Consider the following 16,863-nt stretch of genomic DNA (forward strand, 5'->3'; position numbering starts at 1 on the left):
ACACTAGAGGGGCTGTATTTAAGTGATGTTGAATTATTACACCGTGATCTGAGAGACACCAAAAATACTCAGATAGCTGTGCCATGTGAAAATAAACTCTATATACTAATGGTTCAAATAGAAAATACATTTCAAAAAATTACTGAAGATTGGTTTTATGGCTCGGCTGGGAGGTTCTATACATTTATAAGTCCCTATAGACCTGCTTTAAAATGTTGCCTCTAAATATAATATACAAATCACAACACATGTGCTTTAAGCCTCACTTGTTAAATAATTTCAAGATGGTACATCTTATTCATAATAAATTACATGAATATTTGCAATAAAATTATTTCATTTAAATGTCTAGAGCCCTAATACTCTAGTTTATGGGTTCAAGAAAAACTCCAAATTTGAAAGAAAATCATTATCAGGACGGGAAGTCAGAGCAATGATAACTGTCTGTTAATCTGAGTGCCTGTTTCGTTCTCACAAATCATGGGAAATTGACAAAGAACTGCATAACTCAAAACATATTTTTTAATAGATGAATGTCTAGGTTGTTCATTCAATATTTGCATGAACATAAACAAAAATGTTTCAATTATAATAATCAAGGAATTATAACAATTTGAATGGTTTTATTTACGTCAGGATGTCTCTCCTCCCTTAACACACTAAAGGCACAGAGTGGAGAGGAATACTTGTGTTTTCTAAACATTTTAGAAACTAAAGACAGTGTTGCAGTTTTCCATTAAGCCTCTCATAGGACCTGCTGTTATTTGGAACATGGTTTGAGATATGACTGATATTGTTTCATTTCAGTCTATAGTTCTTGAACTTAGATTGTTGTTTTAGCACTAAGGGCAATGAATGGTTGGTTTAGTGGCTTTTGCTACTAGTGTCATGATGGAATAGGAAAAAAAACACAACATATTAAGAGATCTGAGTTATAGATCTGGCTTCGCTATTATCTACTATTATTAATTTGTGCAAACAACTTAAATGCTAAACATCAGTTTGATCATCCGCAAAATACAGGTGGAAATTTTGATAGTAAATTTATTTTCTTCAGGGCTTAGTATCTGACACTTTTATACTCATTTCTAAATTTTTCTTTCATGAAGGCACAACCCCTAATATTACTTTGAAAACTATTAACTCCTCTTACTTCTTCCCCGCTGTGATTTTAGTTCTTTGCACACCCCCTACAGTATAGAATAAAGGTAACTAAATACTTTTTATTCTTCTTTTAATCACTATTCTAATATTTTAAAAAATGGGGAAAACATATTCTAGCAACAAACTGATCTTTAATTTCAAAATGCTGTTGTAAAGGGTTAAATAATATCTTGCTATTTAGAGACTTAAATTGATGTCTTCTCAAATTAATTGGAAAATGTGTCATTCATTATAGAACATATCTAGATTCTATGTCTTTGAATATGAAAACTTTACTGCAAAACATTTGTCTAAAATTTTTGAGTACCCTCTCTTTCTATATTTTATAGCACTTCATTACAATTTTGGCAACGTATAACATAGGTATAACACATTTTCTGTGATTAAAACATGACAAGGAGGTTAAGGATGAATCTATTATTCACTAACCAGTTCTTGTTTATAGGTATCATGCTAGGGACAATGCATTGAACATATCCTCCCTCACAGCAATCTTGTATGTTGTGTCTTGTGTTTGGGTTTCACAGATGAGAAAATGAAAGTCAGATCTTTCTCTAGAACACTTATCTAATAATTTGCAGAGTGAGGATTCAAACAAGGCATCTCTAGGGCCTGTGAACTTTAAATGGAAAGCTTTATATTATACTACACTGGAAAATAAAAACAAGAAGAGATAAATTAGAGGAACAGAGAGGGAAGAGAGAGAGAGAGATTGGAATTGTGACGAACTTTGATACTCAGGAAAGTAAGGTTACTGACTGAAAAAAGAACCGCACATTTTGGATAAGTCTCTCCAGAAGTAACATCAGAAAGACACTTCTGTTAAAACATTTTCTCTATGAAATAAGTTATCTCAGAAAAGACACAGGTGATAATCCTAGATTGGAGAAATGAAGCCCCAGTTCCCATATTTTACTCTGAATTTCTATGTTACATCAAAATAAAATCAACTATTATAAAGCACAGTTTCCTTGTATATATATTCAGATGTCTCTAAAGGCTTAAGTACAGGGAGACCTGTTGTGTCAAGAGATGCAAACTTACATTTTTGTTTGTTTGTTTGTAAAATTTAGGCAATCATCAGATTTTTTTTTTTTTTTTTGAGTTGGAATTTTGCTGTTGTCATCCAGGCTGGAGTGCAATGGCGTGATTTCGGCTTACTGCAACCTCAGCCCCCAGGTTCAAGCAATTCTCCTGCCTCAGCCTCCCAAGTAGCTGGGATTATAGGCACCCACCCACCACAACCAGCTACGTTTTGTATTTTTAGTAGAGATGGATTTCACCATGTGGGCCAGGCTGGTCTTGAACTCCTGATCTCAGGTGATCTGCCTGCCTTGGCCTCCCGCAGTGCTGAGATTATGGGCATAAACTACCACACCCGGCCCAGATTATGTTTTTGTTTCTCAAACACGATCAAAAAAATCCCATATTGTTTAAAAGACAAGAAACCAGAATTAGATGCAAATTACCCCTTAAGATTCCAATCAGAGATTCGTTGAAATAGAAGAAATTAAAATCGTACTGTTAAAGACAATTGTTATTTTTCAGTCTTCCTGGGGATTATCAAAACATCCTGCCACAAATTGAATGAAATTTAGAACAAACAGCATAATTTGTCTAGGCTGAAAATTAAAACAATTAGTGAATTGAGGCCTTGGGATAAAAGTAAGTAAATATATGCAGAATTTCATACACCTTATAAATAGTGTTTATGTCACAGATTTATATGATGGAAATAATTTCTCTTGCTAATATGTAGCCTGTCCTAATGTCTTTATCATGAGAATAACAATCCAATGCTACCTTTATAGTTTTACCTAAAACATTAAAGCAAATTTTTTTTCTTGTTTTTTTGATGACAGCTGTTAGATTTAACCTGCTATTCTTTATATTGTGCACATGGGAAAGTATGGTGTGGCAGGAAATTATGAAAAAAGTCAGACAGATCTTTACCAGGATATGTAATAATATTCTAGTAAAAATACCCCCTTTAAAATCATAGTTATTTGTAAAGTTATTTTTTAATGTAAGTTATCAGTCTCATAAAATGCAATATTTGACCATTTCAGTGGTATGTTATATGTTCAAATATATTATTTGATCATGTCAGTGGAGTGCTATGAATTTTAATTCTCATTTTGACTAATAATTTATACTTATATTTTATAGACGTTATGAAAAATTTGAGCCAATAATTACAGAGAAAAACTAAATAAAATTTTTGAAACGTGATAATTTATTAATGTTGAAAGAAACTGAGGCTTTACATATAAATATTTTGCTGAAATGTTCATCTTCTTTAAAGTCCTTATGGTCTTTTCAAGATTAATATCTTCATTTTAACACTTTTAGTTAAATAAAATAAATAAATAAATAAATAAATAAATAATCTCCTGTGAAAGCAAATCTAATTATTTCACAGTCAATACAACTTTCATTTTTTTTTTTTTGCTATATTTTTAATCATTTTCCCATGGGGACCCATTTTTTATTTGTAATAGGAAAAAAAAATTCTTTGATTCGCCTGCTTTCATATGCCAATTACAGATATTACTATTCTTTAACCTCAACTTACAAAAGATGCAAAGTGCACACAATTTTATTTTTAAAAATTACAAGAATTTTGTGTTATCTGAATGTATTGGGCAATTTTTCTATAGATCTATGATAAGTACAAAAGAGATCACCAGCACAGTCAGGGACAAGAGAGTATAGCATAGATTGCAATTATATAAAGTTCAAAAATGTCAAAATTCCTTTGTGGTATTAAGCAGGATGATTATTAATATGTCTAAGGGGCGTAGCAACTAGACAAGGGCAAGAGAAGGGCTCTTGTATTACTGAAACTCTCAGGTGGTTTGATCTGGGTGTATGTTACATGTGTGTTATATTTGTCTTTTCCTGCTGTGTAAAAATACCCCATTAACTAAGTGGTAGGATCCCACATAGATTTCTTATCATCCAGTTTCCTTAGGCCAGCAGGTCAGACACAGCTTAATTCCGTCACTTCTCAGGGTCCTTTTTCCAGGTCTTGCTGCAGTCAAGGTGTTAGTTGGACTATGTTCCTTTCCGGAGTTCAAGGTCCCCTTCCCTGGTGACATGGATGTTGCTAGCACCCAGTTCCTTGCAGATGTAGCATTCAGGTTTCCACTTTCTTGTTAAGGGTCAGTTGGAGGTTGCTCTCAGCAACAAAAAGCCACCCACAATTCCCAAAGGCACTTTGAACATTGGTTCCTTGAATCTTTAGGGCAGTAGGAAAATCTCTTTGACTTCAAATCTCTCCCTTTGGGAAAGGTCTGGGCTCTCTTTAAAGGCTAATTTGATTAGGTTACCTCACCTGAAATAATATCCTTTGGACTCATATTCAACCAATTTTGGACCTTAATATCAGCTTTGTCATTTAAAATAACGGAATCACAGGAGTGAATCTCTTCAAGTTGATAAGTCCTGCTTACACTCAAGAGAAGGTACACAGTTGTGGGGATCTTGGCGAACATCTTTTATTCTGCCTGCCACATTCATCAAGCTATACGTTTATGATTTATGGACATTTATGTCTATAATATTCACCTAAAAATAATCCCCAAACAGTAGAAAATAAACTATTCAGGAAAGACAAAGAAGATAAAGAGAAAAGAAAACGTGTCAGGACAATCATGAGTGTATATTCATAAGACTAAACAAAAGACACTAGATGCTAGCATTTAGAGACCAGGAGGTGAATTATTAGGAAAGATAAAGTTCCATGATGACAAAAATTTGAGGCAACGTTTTATTATGGTAAGAATCATAGTGTTTGCTTTCATTTAACATAGAAAGCGACCCTAGAGTTTGTGTTTAAAGGAAGTTGTTGCCTCTGTATCTGCCTAAAGGAAGTATGCATGCCTAGATCAAATATTAACCACTGAAAATGGAAGAGTTGGAAGACTCAAGAAGGCAAATTTACTGAGTGGAATCAATTCTTCTGAGAAGTCAGTGAAGATGGGATTTCAAAAATGACATTGAATTTGTCTAAATTAAATTGATAATCCTTGAAATGACAGATTCAATGAAGTGGAAAATATGTACACTAATTTAAAAGAAATCCTATAGGTAATGCTTGCAAAGGCAGATGAAGATTTAGTCTCTTAGATGTTCATTCATAGTTGTACTATTTTAAAAATGCAAAAACAAAAAAGTAAAAGAAAAAACCCTCCAACAGAGAAGTGATACCTGAACCTAGGGTGTATCTGAAAAACAGAATATTATAGTAAATTTTAGAAAGGTTATTTTTACAATCATATAACACTTGTCACGAAAGCATAGTGTACACAGTTTATAGATTTAATATTTTTAATTATAAAAAATGTATTGTGGAGTATATGAGAAAAATAATTTTGTATTTGTATTTTTTTAAATGTTGCAAAATAATAGGTAAGTATAATGTAAGGGAAAAATAAGTAACTGTATATAACAGTAAATTTCAGTCATCAGGAGATAGATTATAGAGAGCCTTCAGGAATTAAAAGAAGAGTTAGAATGAAAGTAATTCTCAGAGCAGGCTAAACAAACATTGCCAGTAGCTAATGAGGGTACTTCTCTAGTCTGGAAAAGAATAGCATAAGCAATGAGATGCCAACTCCATCATTTAATCATTGAGAGTATACCTGTCTATATAACACTTAGAATGGATGTGGATGTAGAGTAGGTAAAATTCTTCCCATTTGTACATATCTTTTTAAATCAAAAGTGTATTCTTTGCAAATATCTGGTATTTTCTCAACAGCCCTAAAAGATAAGAAAAGTAAAAGAATGATTTGAGCACCTCATGTTTTTAAGTGACATTTTCCATATTACACAGAATATTATATTTAAAAAGTTCAAATAAACTTGGTGCCTCTTCACTTCTTATGCCTGATTTGCAACAATTTGTTTCATATTACAATTTCTTGAAAGGGATCCAGTTTTCAATATTTTAACAGAACAATGGGCCATTGTCGCTCTAATTTTCTACGTTGATCTATCTTGCTAGTATTAGGTCACATTTTCACGTATTCTGTAATATCAGTAACTTACATGTATGATAAATCCACTCTTCACCAAAGAATTTCTCACAATATTTATAAGAATGGCTTAAGAATTCCTTTGAAGAATAATGCAGTCTTTGATTATTTTTAACTTTCCCTTAGCGTTCCTTTATTCCCCTTTCTCTTAATATTTCAATATTTTGAGAATGAACTGAATCTGAATGTTTAAATGAAATCAGATGCAGAATTTTGTTTAAATTAGCAGTGATATTGTGGATTGAGCAGTAAATATGGATAAGAATGATTAAATATCTAGCTAATCAAAGAATATATTAAATACTGCATGGGCTTATATATGGCCTAGGAAATAGCTGTAGCCTTGAATACTTCTGCATGCATAATTATTAAAAATAAGGAACTTCCATCAAATGCATTTAATAAAGAACTATCAGGAAAAGGAATTTTAACTCTAACAGCCTATGCCAGCATAATTTACAATGTTTCCTTAATTTGCTAAGAATAATAATGATTTTAATTGAGCCAGTTATTTATGTAGGAAAAAAAGTTCAAAGTGAAAACTGGGTTTTCTTTATCCTTCATTTTGTGACTAAAATCAGCTAAGGAGTTAACGTAGGAATTGACTGAAAATAAAAAAAAAATATGAAACTTCTTTCCTCAAATCAGCATCAGTTGATTGACTGGGGATTTGTAATGAGTTATAAAACCTTTCTTCTCTAGGTCACTGATACAAACACTATCACGATAAAGCATGTCTAAATGTTGCTGTAATTTGACGGATATTCGGTGACCCATGAGAATTTGCTAGCGGTCTGATTTCAAGTTCTGGAAGGAAAATTGCCATATCTTAAACTCGTGCTTGTGACAGTTATATAATTTAATGCATTAGCCTTTAATAAGTAGCCCTTTGGACTGAACTATCTGCCTCTAATACAGTAAGCCCCACAAAAATTATATTAGGGATTTATGTCCTTGCACATCTTATTGCACAAATAGATATATCACTCTATGGTTTGTCCTAATTCGAATAGTATTTAAATGGGTTTTTGTCATTTTAAAAAATAATACAATAAAGTGGGGCTAATACATTAATTAGTAAGCAATAGAGGAATACTTTTGCTATGTTTTTCACGTGGTGGGGTTAGAATATAGCCTACTTGGAAGTTTGTCACCATTTATTCTTCAGCTAAAAGTATCAGGGCAAGCTAAGCATCTTGACATATTCGTTTAACCTCTCCTTTGTATCTAAAAGCTGAACATTTATCAACCTCCAGGGCCTCGGCTCTTTGAATTGCTTAGAGTGAGCATCTGTATTCAAACATATGCTGTGGATAAGGAAGGTATTTTAGCCAGTTTGGTTTAGCAGCTGTTCTGCAAAAGTGAGATGAGTAATTTAATAAGCAACTCTCCTTGACTCTGATACTCTTCCCCCAGTGTATGCCAACCTCAGCCAGAAACACAGCCTAAAAAGGGTTCACTGCTTGTGAGACATAAAGACAGGATAATGATTTATGCAGAGGACCATCTTCCAGGCGCTGACAAGTGCTTACTGTCCTACACAAGTCATCACTGCTGCTCGAAAGAGAACAGATGGCTTTGCACACACCACTAACAAAGAAGGAATTCTGCACAGATAGCATGAAACTTCACCACTTTTCTGAACACATCTTGTCATAACCAAGCAATAAAATGAACATGCCAAACACACATTGCCAAAATGCAACAAATGTGGACCTTGGCCTTGCTCCTAGGAAAACATCATACAGGGCAAAAAATATCTTAAGAAATAGATGAGAGCAAACTACCACATTTGTTATTGCCTGTATTATACCAAATAGATGTTCCCAAAACATGAAATCAAAGCAAACCCTTGGTGGAATTGGAAGATGGTTACTGTAAAGCTATCAATGTAGGAAAAAAATTCTAGATTTGATGTGATTCCTACTGATTTCATTCATAAAATGTTTCAGAATTTACTTAGAAAAGTATAGCAGGTATATGCTTTGGAAAATACAAACAGAAATAATAGACAACATTTTGATTAGCAATGATTTTTTAAATGTTTTATGTAGTAATTGTATGTAATAATTGTTCAGGGAGTATACTCCCAAACAGCTACCCAAAAGACTGTGCTCTTAATATATCAATTATTTTTTGTTATATTTTACCTTACAGCATATTTAGTATAATGGGCTTTATAAAATATTTGTGCATTTATAGGTAGATATGTAACTGATTCAGAATACATATTTATTAACAACTGGATCTTGAGAAAATTAGTGTAGGTAACATAACCAATTGAAGGCCAATTTGGCAATGCATCATACATCTCCATTGGAAAAAACAAACAACAAAAATATACATCTATTTGCAATTGGAAATGTTGAAGTTTCTGTATTACAGTGTTAAAAAGAATATTGGACAGTACAACTGTGGTTTAAAGTGTGGCATTTTGCTGAGCTTTCAATTATGGCTGCCATATCTTTCGATCCCTACTGTACAACATGCAGTATATGGAACAGTGACTTTGGCATCACCAAGAAACTTTGTAGAAATTCCTACTTTGGTGAACCAACCAGTACCTACTAAATCAGAATCTGCATTTTATCAACATACTCGGCTGGTTTGCACCCACATTACACATTTGGAAGCACTGCTCTAACCCAGTGGTTTCAACCATGACTTTAAGAAGAATCTGTGGAACATTGAGAAAGTAATTGTGCCTGAGAATCATTCCCTGGCTGATACATCAGTCTGTAAAATAAGTGTGAACAATACAGTTGAGGCCTCTGCTCCTTTTTAAAAATACAGTCTAGTATTTCGACCCTCAGGTACATGTGAGTCCGTTTGTGTGTCAAGACCAAAAATAATCACCAATAGACATTACAAATAAATGTATTTAATGTTCACATTTTAAAAAGCCAAGTGGCTTTGTTGAAAATATGAGACCATGTTTGATTTGGATCATGATCCTTTTATTGAACAAAAATTCTGAAATAGCTCTCTTATTCTCGGCCTGCTTAAGAGTAAAAAGAAACATTTAAGATATCTAAGCCACAAATTGATCTGTATGCCATTATTTCTCCAGTCTCTATTTTTGTCAATAGGTAAGAACATTCTTTGGTGGATATTTAAAACATTTTCTCTCTTTTTGTCATTGCTCAGCTGTATGTCAATACAAAGTAAATATACAGAAGTCTTCATGAAATTGCATAAATAAGCTGGCCAGAAAAACAATACAGAACAGAATAGAACAAAGCAAAACCTCGTAAACATCAAGAAACCAAGGAGGAGTCCTGAAACACATTTGAAAAAAATCTGAAATAACTGTTGATGTGTAACTGCAGATACATTGTTCACATTCACAGCAGTCTGAACTGTGATGCTTAATAAAGCAAAAATGTCATCTGCTATGAACATAATGCCATCATCTTCGAAATTCAACGATTATTGTTCACGTTGAATTAACTAGATTATAGATCCATCAGGTGCTTGACATTCTGATGTCAATATGCTTGACATATTGGTGGTAGTAACATTATTTTTTAAATATTTCAATTGACACATATGAATGTAAAGGTATAATGTACCTATATGTGTATATGTGAACCTTAAAACAAAAACCATGACCAATATTTTATCCGTAACTGGAAATATAAATTATAAAATCTAAGCAGTTGTCTGTGCCTTACCCCTTAATGTTTGTAGACAGAGTTGCACTCGATTCTTTTTCCATTTCAATCACTGGCATACACAACCTAAAAATCACTTTAGGCAGATGTTTCTGCAAGTTGGAACTCTTCCTATGAAATGAAGGAGCTAGTTTTGAAGCTTCTCTGTACGGCTTAAATATTCTGGAGAGGGGGTTAATTTTAGTCCTGACAACTGCAGCGGTCCTGCTGTGACTCCCTCAATGTAACCATGGAGTGCCTCGTCACCTGTAGCCTTCATTGACCCACTCTGCATTTCATACTCACACCACTATTCCAAAGATGCCATTTCTCCATTTCTGGATCCTATGCAATAGTTGGTGATTTAATTTCTGGTTGTAGATATAATCTTTCTTGGTATGATTGTTCCCATCTCTCAGATAAGCTGAGGAAATATAGTCACATTTCAGTGGGTCAGTTCAGACAAATTGCTGACAAATTTCTCCCAATCCCCGCTGCAGCTAAAGCCATGTAGAAGATGACAAAGTTTCCCAACCCCAGAATTTATTTATTCCCCTGTCAGGAAGTGTTGATTTAGCACAGGGCCAAACTTTCTCATGTATTGTTAAATAGGTTTGAGTCACAAGATGGAGAGATGATGGACGCTGAACTCCCAACACTAGGGTTTGTGTGATGTATTGGTGACAGGAAGGGTGCTTGGTCTTTAGAATTAAGTAACCTGCAAGTGGTAGACAAAAGTATAGTGATGCAGTTCTAAGGATTTAAGAGGACATATGATTTACTGCCTTTCCCCTGATATAGAAGTGAAGACTGTTTGAATTAGGATTATTTTAAAACCTGACATTGTAAAAAATAGTGCTGGTCAAATATTATTTGACCTTGGTGACTTCCGTACAACTGTCAGCTCGTTAGAACATGATGATGGTTGTGGTATTTTGCATCTTATTTAAACTTATTTCATTACAGAAAATGTGTGGCAAGACTCCAATCTCCTCAAAGCCATTTTCTACTTTGGGCTATCCTATGTCTAGATCCTAGAGTTGTGGTTGGAACATAATAGGCAGTCACTAAATATTTACTGAACAATGTGTCTGCAGGTGGTAATAATTATTATGGATTCTATGTATGCTTCAGACAGTTTCTTCAAATAAAAGCCTTATACTTAAGGCTTTAATTATACTTAAAGTGTATGCATAAGCCTTATACTTATATTTAAGGCTTTTATTCCTTCATCTCCCAGATGTGAGGAGAACACAGGGAACTTAACCTTTGGAATTCTATTACAACTGCAGAGTTAAACTGTACCAGGGTGATAACATTGCACTTCATCTCATGATAAATGAAGCTAGTTCTCAATTTACCCACCATAGGGGGAACAAGGTGCTTGACTTCACAAATACCACTTAATCAACTATCAGGCTGACAGGCTCCCCCTGAAAACTTTAATTTTAATATTCAATGTTCTCTCAGACAAATGCAAGTATTTTTATATGGGTAACTGTGATACTTAAGTTTGTGTGTCAAGTTTATTAGGTTGTAGGTTGCCCAGATATTTGGTTAAATGTCTGGATGTTTCTGTGAAGCTGTTTCTGGATGAGATTAATATTTGAATCAGTAGACCCAGTTAGGCACATTGCCTTTCCCAATACAGGTGGGCCTCTTACAATCCACTGAAGGCCTGAATACAATAAAAGACTGAATAATAAAAATTATTTCTGTCCATCTGGCTGCCTTTGATCTTGGATATTAGCCTTGTTCTTTCACATTCAGACTCAGATTGGAACTGCATCATTGGCTTTACTGGTTCTCAAACCTTCAGACCAAGGACAGTTATATCCTCAACTCTTCTGAGTCTGAACTCCTCAGCCTCCATAACCATGTGAGCCAATTCCTTATAATAAACACAAACATATATACAAAAAAGATGGACTTATGGGCGATTCGACTGAATGATTTTCAACTCTCTAATGATGCAAAAGCAATATACTTTCAGTAGAAATCATACTGGGAGTACCCATATGACACAGTTTGGCTCTATGCCCCCACCCAAATCTCGGGTTGAATTACGATCTTCAGTGTTGGAGGAGGGCCTGGTGGGAGGTAATTGGATCATGGGGGCAGATTTCTTCCTTGCTGTTTTCAGGATAGTGAGTGAGTTCCCATGAGATTTGTTTTTTTAAAAGTGTGTGTAGCACCTCCCTCTTCGCTCTTTCTCTCTCCTGCTCTGCCATGGTAAGACCTGTTTTCTTCCCCTCACCTTCCACCATGCTTGTAAGTTCCCTGAGGCCTCCCAGCCATGCCTCATGTACAGTCTGAGAACTGTGAATCAATTAAACCTCTTTTCTTCATGAATTACCCAGTCTCAGGCAGCTCTTTATAGCAGTGTGAGAATAGACTAACACACGATTAAATCATCTTGTTTTTCACTTTTAGTACAGTTTTCAACAAATTACATGAGATATTCAGCACTTTATTGTACAATAGGCTTCGTGTGACACGATTTTGCTCAACTGTAGGCTAAGTGAACACATTTAGGTAGGCTGGGCTAAGCTATGATGTTCCATAGGTTAGGCGTATTAAATGTATTTTGACATGATATTATCTATTCCTGATGAATTTGACAGGACATAACTTCATAGTAAGTTAGGTGCTGTACACATAAATTCAAACGTTTCTGTTCCTCTGGAGAAACCTGACTAATACCATAATAAGAGATAAATCCCACTACTTTTGTAAAAAGAAATGAAAATGCCTGCTCGAAGTGAATTATGGAAACTAATAACAAACAGAGGAAACTAGCAAAATGAGAGAATAAAACAAAAGGACATATAGTTCTTAAAAAGTTTTTTTGTTATTTACTGTACTTTAAAATTGTCATCAGTTAAAAAGCATAACTTCAAATAATAGTTATTTTTAAAACTCTTACAATGTTTGTTATTCTGCATACACACTGATACAAAATATAGCTCCTGGAAAAAATGCTTAAAATCTGTCAGAATCAATTTTTTTTTCACAGATTATTTCCCTGTTTATTTTTTTTAAAAGCATAGCAGTAGCCCAAGAAAAGCAGATTTTTTTTTTTTTTTACATAAAGCTCATTTTACATTGTTTGAAGACACAGTACTATTAGAATTTTAGGTGAAACCTAAGTCCCTACACCAGTCTGAAGAGAACAATAAATAATGTATTACACTTGGCTTTACACTTGCCTAATTCAAGTTTCTGGGTTTAATATTGTGAACAATACAATACAGAATGTTCTGCCTTTAGGGCAATAGCTTTTATTTATTATTATTATTTTTTTTGAAGCGGAGTTTTGCTGTACCAGGCTGAAGTGCAATGGCACAATCTTGGCTCATTGCAACCTCTGCCTCCCGAGCTCAAGGAATTATCCTGCAGGGTAATATCTTTTAAAATTCCAGATGTCTCATTTCTTAAATGCCATTCATCCTGTGTGTGTGTGTGTGTGTGTGTGTAAAATAAACACTCTGGAATGCACTGTGATATAAATCAGTGGCTCCTTGATAAAGTTACTGAAGTGTACACTGTGTTAAATTGTTAGGTGTCTCTGCTATTCTATTATTTTGATTTGCTTTACAGAATATCTGCTATGCGTTGCCAATTAATGAGAGACAACTCACACACAAGCACTGCTATCAGGAGCAAGTTTTTATGTCATTTTCTGTTAAAATATTTTCTGACTTACTTGAGATCTTTGCTGAAGTATTTGGTGAACATAAAAAAACCTAAATGAGGCCCAGCGCAATGGCTCATGCCTGTTATCCCAGCACTTTGGAAGGCTGAGGTGGGTGGATCACCTGAGGTCAGGAGTTAAAGATGAGCCAAGCCAACAGTCTCTACTAAAAGTACAAAATTAGCCAGGTGTGGTGGCCCATGCCTATAATCCCAGCTACTTGGGAGGCTAAGGCAGGAGAATCATTTGAACCTGGGAGTCAGAGGTTGCAGTGAGCTGAGATCGTGCCATTGCAGTCCAGCCTGGGTGATAAGAACAAAAGTCTATTTCAAATGAAAGAATTTTTTAAAAATGAAATGAATGATTTATAACCCTTTGGGTATGTAGGCAGTAATGTGATTGCTGGGTTAAATGGTATTTCTAGTTCTAGATTCTTAAAGAATCACCACAATGTCTTCCACAATGGTTTAACTGATTTACACTCCCACCAACAGTGTAAAGCGTTCTTATTTCTCCACATCTTCTCCAGCATCTGTGGTTTCCTGACTGTTTAATGATCCCCATTCTGACTGGCATGAGATGGTATCTCGTTGTGGCTTTGATTTGGATTTCTCTAATGACCAGTGATGAGGAGCTTTTTTTCATTTGCTTTTTGGCCACATAAATGTCTTTTGAAAAGTATCTGTTCATATCCTTCATCCACTTTTTGATGGGGTTATTTGTTTTTTTTCTTGTAAATTTGATTAAGTTCCTTGTAGATTCTGGATAGTAGCCCTTTGTCAGATGGATAGAGTGCAAAATTTTTCTCCCATTATGTAGGTTGTCTGTTTACTCTGATAAGAGTTTATTTTGCTGTGTAGAAGCTCTTTAGTTTGGCTAAATCCCACCTGTCAACTTTGGCTTTTGTTCCAATTGCTTTTGATGTTTTAGTCATGAAGTCTATGCTCATGGTTATGTCCAGAATGGTACTGCCTATGTTTTCTTCTAGGGTATTTATGGTGTGAGGTCTTATGTTTAAATCTTTAATACATCTGGAGTTAATTTTTGTATAAGGTTTAAGGAAGAGGTCCAGTTTCAGTTTTCTGCTTATGGCTAGCCAGTTTTCCCAACACCACTTATTAAACAGAATGTTCTTTCCCTATTGCTTGCTTTTTTCAGGTTTGTCAAAGGGCAGATGGTTGTAGACATGTGGCATTATTTCTGAGGCCTCTGTTCTGTTCCATTGGTCTATATATCTGTTTTTGTACCAGTACCATGCTGTTTTGTTTACTGTAGCCTTCCAGTATAATTTGAAGTCAGATAGTGTGATGCCTCCGGCTTTCTTCTTTTTGCTCAGTATTGTCTTGGCTATAGAGTCCATTTTTTGGTTCCATATGAAATTTAAAGTAGATTTTTTTTCTAATTCTGCAAAGAAAGTCAATGGCAACTTGATGGGAATAGCATTGAATCTATAAATTACTTTGGAGAGTATGAACATTTTCACGATATTGATTATTCCTATCCATGAGTATGAAATGTTTCTTTCCATCTGTTTGTGTCCTCTCTTACTTCTTTGAGCAGTGGTTTGTAGTTCTCCTGGAAGAGGTCCTTCCCATTCCTTATAAGTTGTATTTCTAGATATTTTATTCTCTTTGTAGCAATTGTGAATGGAAGTTTGCTCATGATTTCATTCTCTGTTTGTCTATTACTGATGTATAGGAATGCTCGAGATTTTTGCACATTGATTTTGTATCCTGAGACTTTGCCATAGTTGCTTATCAGCTTATGGAGCTTTGGCAATGAGACGATGGGGTTTTCTAAATATACAATCATATAATCTGCAAACAGAGGTAATTTTACTTCCCCTCTTCCTATTTGAATATCCTTTATTTTTTTTCTCTTGCCTGATTGTCCTGGTCAGAACTTCCAATACTATGTTGAATGGGAGTGGTGTGAGAGGGCATTCACACATATGTTTATTGCAGCACTATTCACAATAGCAAAGACATAGAACCAACCCAAATGACCATCAGTGATAGACTGGATAAAGAAAATGTGACATGTGTGCACCATGTAATACTATGCAGTCATAAAAAGCATGAGTTCATATGCTTTCCAGGGACATGGATGAAGATGGAAGCCATCATTCTCAGCTAACTAACACAGGAACAGAAAACCAAACACCACCTGTTCTCTCCCATAAGTGGTAGTTAAACAATGAGAACATATGGGTACAGGGAGGGGAACGTCACACACCAGGGCCTGTCAGGGGGATGGGGAGCAAGGGGAGGGATAGAATTAGGAGAAATACCTAATGTAGGCCTCAGGTTGATGGGTGCAGCAAACCACCATGGCACATGTATACCTGTGTAACAAACCTGCACATTCTGCACATGTATCCCAGAACTTAAAGTAGGGAAAAAAAAGAATTAAGAAGATTTAAAAGTCAACATATTGAGCAGAATAAATAATAACAAATATTTTCATCAAAAACATTAAAAGATGAGTTTATGTCTGTTTCATATCTCAGATTCATAAAATATAAATCTGATAATGTGCTTTCTCTAATGGAAGGTCACTTTTGCTAGAAAATTGAAAAGTACTATGATAATTGGTTAATTCAGTTCACATGTTTTGAAAGAAAATAGATTGATATCAACGTAATTATTCTTCAGATAATCGTATCTATATATCCGCACATACATAGACTTTCTTAGAACTAACTCAGTTCTATGTTCTTTCATATCACAGTGTGGCAGTATTTTTATGGAGTTTTTGTTAATTCAGGTGTTTATTTCAGGTCACACGTTGCTGAGATGACTTATACCTTTTCATTCCTACTGCCAAACTTAGTTTTCAGAATTTTTTTCCACTTTATCATTGCTAGATTTTAACAACTGAAGTTATGTTAATCCCTGTGTGGGAATGTCTGTTATTCATTCAGCACTGTTTTCACTCCCTCCTACACTCTTCCCTGAGGAACACAGGATAATCCCTTTTAGTTGTGCTGTAGGTTAAGCTTTCATGATGAAAGACATTGAAAGCCATTATTCCTGTGGGGCATGGTGGCTCACACCTGTAATCCCAGCAATTTGGGATACCAAGAAGGATTAATCACGTGACGTTGGGAGTTGGAGACCCACTTGACCAACATGGTGAAACCCCATCTCTACTAAAAATACAAAAGTTATCTCGGCATGGTTGTGGGCGCCTACAATCCCAGCTACTCGGGAGGCTGAGGCGGGAAAATTGCTTGAACCTGGGAGGCAGAAGTTGCAGTGAGCTGAGACTGTGTCATTGTACTCTGGGTGACAGAGCAAGACTGTCTCAA

The sequence above is a fragment of the Sapajus apella genome, unplaced genomic scaffold, assembly GCF_009761245.1.
Source record: "Sapajus apella isolate SASKATOON/1434 unplaced genomic scaffold, GSC_monkey_1.0 scaffold8, whole genome shotgun sequence".
NCBI classification, from domain to species: Eukaryota; Metazoa; Chordata; class Mammalia; order Primates; family Cebidae; genus Sapajus; species Sapajus apella.